Source organism: Synchiropus splendidus, chromosome 4, assembly GCF_027744825.2.
Source record: "Synchiropus splendidus isolate RoL2022-P1 chromosome 4, RoL_Sspl_1.0, whole genome shotgun sequence".
NCBI lineage: Eukaryota > Metazoa > Chordata > Actinopteri > Syngnathiformes > Callionymidae > Synchiropus > Synchiropus splendidus.
The window spans coordinates 30,863,237-30,869,602 of NC_071337.1; positions in this window are offsets into that span (position 1 = coordinate 30,863,237).

Consider the following 6,366-nt stretch of genomic DNA (forward strand, 5'->3'; position numbering starts at 1 on the left):
CGCCTTTGTCTCTATGTTCACGTTCTTTTCTTAGTGGAGCAACTTGTGAACTGCCATGTGAAACATGCAGTTGAAATAAAGTTTTGTTATCTGGGTCAGCTCTGGCTGCTTCAGCCTCTCGCTGGATCCTGGCTCTCCTCACTGGCTAAATGATGGCGTTTGATTCCTGATGTTGAATGATAGATGCTTCTAGAGTCCCTTTGCAAGTACAAGCTGAACAGTGGATATTGCCATCTGTGATGACCTTTTCCCCTGTTTTGCCATGGTCCTTCCTCATAAACTTGGGGTGGAGGATGGGGACTGTCAACCCAGCTATATGACATTTTGCAATTACACTCTTTTACCAGCGGTGCCGCCAAAAACAAATTTTCTTAAACCACCCATTGCTACTTTGAAACAGACTGTTGTTCGTCACATTGTGGCAGCAGCCAAGACTTGCCTTTGCATACAGAGGATTTCCAGCATGTAGTCAGTGCAACATAGAGAAACACTTCACAGATCAGATATACCGCTCTTCGTCTACCTTTCTCTACCTGTCATATCCAGACAGGTCTCGGTTTTTCTTGTGTCATCTCAACATCAGTTTTCTGTCATGTTGTTTCGTTGCAAAAGTGTGAAAATGCACTTTTCTGCCATTTTCATCCAAGATTTTTTTGGTCGATTCCTAGAACAAAGGTTCTGTTGATTCGAACAAAAAAAGCAAGAAAGAAAGAAAAAGTTGGACAATAGTTTGTAGGGATGGGCATCGGAAACCGTGTTCTATTCAGGACCAGATCAAAATTGTCAGATTCTCTGGACTCATTAAGAAATGTTAAATTCCCGTTCATGTTATCAGTTCCCGACTGTGAGGTCCGACTCTACTTGCTGTTTATGAAACAGTTATGGAGGAGTTTGAGCGGCTTCGTTTCGTTTGAGAAACGAGACGACGTGACTTTAGGACGACTGAACCCCTTTGACATCATGGTAAAATGACAAAGGAGTGTTCCGTGTTGGATCAGTGACACTGGACAACCCTGAGCTAACAGCTACGTTGATGGTTAGCATGGCGCTAATTGTTGTTATTAACCGAGGAAATTGATTTGTTTTTCATTATGTCACACACGACAGATTTGTGCTACGACTGTGCTTGTTTTTACAGTCTGTCTCCTCAGGAAGCAGGTGTGGTTGACAATAACCGGAACCAAACTCAGGTGCTACACCGAACGCATCATTTTAGATGTCATGTTTATATTGTTGTTGGAATAAGACCGTTTAAGCACGATGAGCAGATATGGTAATTCAGACGCATGCAGTACATGTACATACTGGAGATGTTTGAAATTGTTCACATGGACCAATAAAGACATCAGTTTAACAGAGCTGGAGTCTCTGTCAACTGACTCATGTTTCAGGCGTCACAGGGTTCATTTCTGTTCCAGATCAGACAGCACGACTCATTCCTGCTTCTCTGTTGCTAAATCCACGCAGCTTTTTGAACCCTAAATGACAGTCACTCAAGTTTCCTTGTCATTTGAGCAACACAGTAAACCGATCAAGAAGTTGAAAAACGTCCTCTTTGATGCTGATTTGACTCTTTAAAAACTGACAATCGGCACAAAACAGTTTCAGTGAGTAGCATTGCAAATGGAATTGTTCTCATATAAAATGATACCCACATTTATTGATAATAATTCACAATAAATTTTCTTCCCTTTTTCTCTCATTGAGAATTGATGAGAGAATTGCTAAGCAACCATATCGTTTAGCAGTTTCAATAAAATAACCAGAATCGTTAAAATCGTGCCATTCCTAATAGTTTGTAATGTTTCACGTTTATGGAAGATTCTGACATATTATTAATTTAAGGTATGTTCAATAACAAAATATTGGAGAAACTCTCTTTTTAAAGAATCATGTTTTGGATTGTGTAAAACTAGTGGTCATGTTGCTGAGGTGCGACCACCCTCTCCTGCAGTTTGAAACTTTGGAAAGAGATGTTCCACGAATATTGGTAAAGAAACAACACAGATTTGTTACAGTAGCTATTCATTCACAAGAAGTGCTCCTGATGATGCAACAGTCCTGAGGAAGTCCACGTGTCAAAAAAACATCAGCATGTCGGAGGCAGAAATAAAACAATTGCTCTCCAAATATCCTCTCAGCATCAGAATGTGTGAATCTGAGTCAGCTTATTTGATCAGGATTTGCCATTGTTTGATATGTCTGAAAGTTAGGTTGACGGAATATCAACCCAGAACCGTTTAGCACACCACACCACCTGCCTTTCAAGGATCCACTTGAGGAAAACTTGACTCTCCACTTCAACATCAGCGTTGTCATGATCCAAGTTGAGCTCCTCACAATGTTTTGTACATTTGGTTCATACAAAAAATCATGTGTAGCTTATATGATACAGTATATCCAACACCCAGCTCATCAACACAATTGGTAACGATTGTCAAGCTAACCCTGACTTTGGCAGAACATTGTTTACGTCAATGTTACTGGAAGTGTACTGAAGATATTTTAGCATAAAGGCTCCTGAGTCCTGCTGTTCTGCTCCTGACGAAATTGACATCATTCATGAGCTCCTACATGGAGCTGTATGTGTTCTTGGTAACCTTTTGCAAAGAGATTCCAATATAGTTGCAGTAATGCATCAGTTTGTCACAGAATATAGAGTAAGATGATGTGAGATGAACTGAAAACCAAAACAAAACCATTGAATAAATCCACTGTAAACAGCATAAATGAGGAATACTTTGCTCCCCTCGGAGTACCGAGTGCGTTTGTGTGTGAAGATGGAAGCCTGTGAAGGCAGCGTTCAAAGTTCAGCCTTGAGAATCTTGTGGAAAATCTTCAAACGAACAGCGGCATCATTACGAGCTCTAACTGCGTCGTGTTTGGAAGAACTGATACGGTTTGAATAATTAAAGGCAGATTAAAATAAACCCGAGTAATTGCCGTAAATGACCTCAGCACAGTGAAGAGAACTCGGATCAATGAGGTGCGATTATCTGGTCACAGCGACTGGATCAGCTGTGACAGCTCGACCCGCTGGCAGACCCAGTGCAAGTCAGATGCTGAATGGGACCCGGCGGTGAATTGCAATGAAGCAGCCCATTATGCTGCTTCTGGTTAAGTGAAAGATGTGAGTTAGAGCAGATCGATGAGCAAAGCAGAGTGTGAATTATTCAGAGAGGCAGTTTTGGATGCCTCTGGGATGGAAGACGCTTTGCTTTGTGTGTGTGCTGGATGGTAAAGCCACAGGCCTGGACTTGGGTAAAGTAGAATTTAAAGAGGTTTGTCTGCTGGGCTCACAGGGAAGAAACAGCCTCACATGTGAAAGATCTGGAGGGTTAAAGGCCCCAGCTTGGCCTGCTGATGATGCCGAGTGCCTGTGGAAGTCACAAGGATGTTCGCTGCACGCCTTTCACAAGTGTTACGGCTCTGGTTTGTGCGCTAACAACCACAGATACAGGAGTGAGTGATGAAGATCCAGGGATGAGCAGATGGTCGGAACCATCTCTGATAAACAGTGCTGTCCAAAACAAGCTAGTCACCTCAAAATAACCACCTTTATGATGAGCAGTTGGCCAGCAGCACGTTCAAGGCTTCTTCTGCTCTTTGTCTGACTGTGAAGTTACCTGTAAAGTCATCATCATTAATAAAGTTCATTGTAAATTGTTAAACTGAGGAACACTGATGAGTTTTATCATTTAAAGTTTTTGTCCCTTCAGTATTGAAATCTCACACACTAATAGAGTAGCTTCATGCCAAAATAGAAATTAAAATGTTGAGAATTTCAACGTTAAAGCAAGGTAAAGCTTGCAAAGTGGCAGCCTCGCACAAAAGGCTCCACAAAACCACAAAGAATTACAAGTGTGGGGCATGAACTGTGACCTGTATCTGGTTTCATCAGATCACAAATGCCAATCACAGAAGCATTTTAAGCAGCTTAAACAAACCTGTTTGTTGATTTAAAACCAAAAAAAAAAAAAAACTGACTCATATGTCATCTTGGTGAGACGTCATTGCTTCATTCAAACTTTACTTATAGTTAGCGTAACGCGACACCATGCGACACCACTGAGAGGTTGAATGTGGAGCGCTGTCACTGTTTATGTGTGGAGATGCTCTCTTCCTCCCTCAGTTCCAGTGCAGTCGTCACCGGGCCGTGGACAGGAGACACGGGGAAGTGGGGGGACTTGTCACCTCCTGGGCAGCACTATTGAATTAAGGGCTCAACTTGCGTAGCACCAATGGAATATACGCCACACAGCACATAATATGGTGGACAGTCTTGATTTATCTACTTTTCTCTACACTATACGAGGTATGTAAATTAGAGCTGAGCCCTCGCCCAAAGTCCCCACACATGCAGCGCCAGCACACATACGCATACATGAATGCAACACATACACAAGAAAATCTGTACCTCAGAGAATATGGTTTATAATGCATTGCACTTTCATGCTCAACTGTATTTCCTACCTCAGCCTGGTTCCGATCTCTGTCTTTCTGTGTTGTGCAGTGGGATACAGACCATTCAAGCTGCAACTAGTGTGGACTGAACGGAGAGAAAAAAAAGGGCAAATTGGTTCCCTCAATGCTAATGTTTGATATGCAGATGAAATCTAACGCCTAGCTACAGTGTGGAAATGCTAAAATATTTGCTGTCTTTGAATGTGTACAGGCTTTGGCTGTGATACTGAAAACATGCAGTAAATATGAAAGGACTATTAACAATAAAAAAAATTGATGAACAAAGAACAAACTTGTTTATTTTGAAATTGGTAAAATGAACTTTGAACTTGTTCATGTAGAAACTGAACATTCCCAACACTGATGGTTACGTCCATCTACATGCAGAGAACAGCCTGACTAGGGTAATAGCTTTATTAAACTACAGAGTCCAATTGCAGCAGGTTTGTCTGGTTTACGTGGGGTGGAGAGAGAACCAAATCGAAGTCAGAGTGTCCAAAATCAAACAGTCACCAAACCAGCAGAAGTCCATCCATCCATCCATCCATCCATCCATCCATCCATCATCGTCGTCCGCTTATCCGTTACCGGGTCGCGGGGGCAGCAGCTTCAGGAGGTCACGCCAAACGCCCTTCTCCCGAGCGACATCCACCAGCTCCGACTGGGGGATCCCGAGACGCTCCCAGGCCAGCGTAGCCGAACCAGGAGAATGAAACGAACTTAAATCTGGAAACAGAGAGACAAAAACACATTGAACAGAGATAGTAAATCACAAAACAAACCAGGACGCGAGCGAGCGAGCGAGCGAGCGAGAGAGAGAGAGACTTTACCACTGGAACAAAGGAGTCGATCTGGCACACGTTGCTGGGGTCCAGGTGCTCTTATACCCAGGTGATCAGGGGTTGATTGGCTCCGGCCGTGTGCCACACAAACAGGAAGGAAGGAGGGAGAAACAAAACAGGAATCAAGGGACAAAATAAAAGCAGAATCATGACAAGAGCTTCTTCATATCTGTGGAGTAGTTGACACTGTTTACTTCTATAGTGTAACTGAAGGCTCTCGCGGCCTCACATCACCCAGTCTGGTCATAGTTGAGCTGCTCGGCTACATGCTGTCGAGCTGTTAACCGCATTATCCAGGTTGTGTAGACCGACAAAGACAAATTCAGATTTCTCTCCCATAGTCAGACTAAAGTGCCTACATCCATTCTAAAAGTCCAGTCTGAGCCAGACTAATGCAGTGACTTGTTTTTCTGAGTCGTCATGTAACCCTGCTCTGTGTAAGGTCTGAGCCATATCTTCTTTCAGGGTGTTACCCTCCGTATGATAATATATGTTTATTGTAAAATTAATTTCAAGAATAAGAATTCTGGAGACTTTCTGAGTTTCATGTAATTCGTGGTGAAGGTTTGGCACTACAAGAGAAGTTAAATGTCTGTGTATATTCTGTGTAAAACAAGTCCTTCATATAATGTTAGATAAACTCAGAAACAGTGTGCTGGGTATGTGCATTCATACACACACACACACACACACACACACACATATATATATATATATATATACACACGTTTGTATTTCTATCCTTGTGGGGATATTGTGAGGTGTCTTATTGCCATAATGCTTTCCCCAGCCTCTCACCCTCAACCTAACCGTCCAAAACAAGAGGCTCACCTTAACCAGGACTCTGAACCAAACTCAAACCTAATTATAAGGACCAAGTTATTTTGAAGTCTCCATCCTCAAATTGAGGCTTGGCCTGGTGGAGGCCAGTCATAAGGTTTTGTCAAGAATTGGTAGGATAAAAAGTAGCATAAAAAAGCCGGCATGCACACACACATACGCTCCCTAATGTGGATGAGATACACTAATGCATTTTTAAACTGTTTTGAGAAAAAAAAAC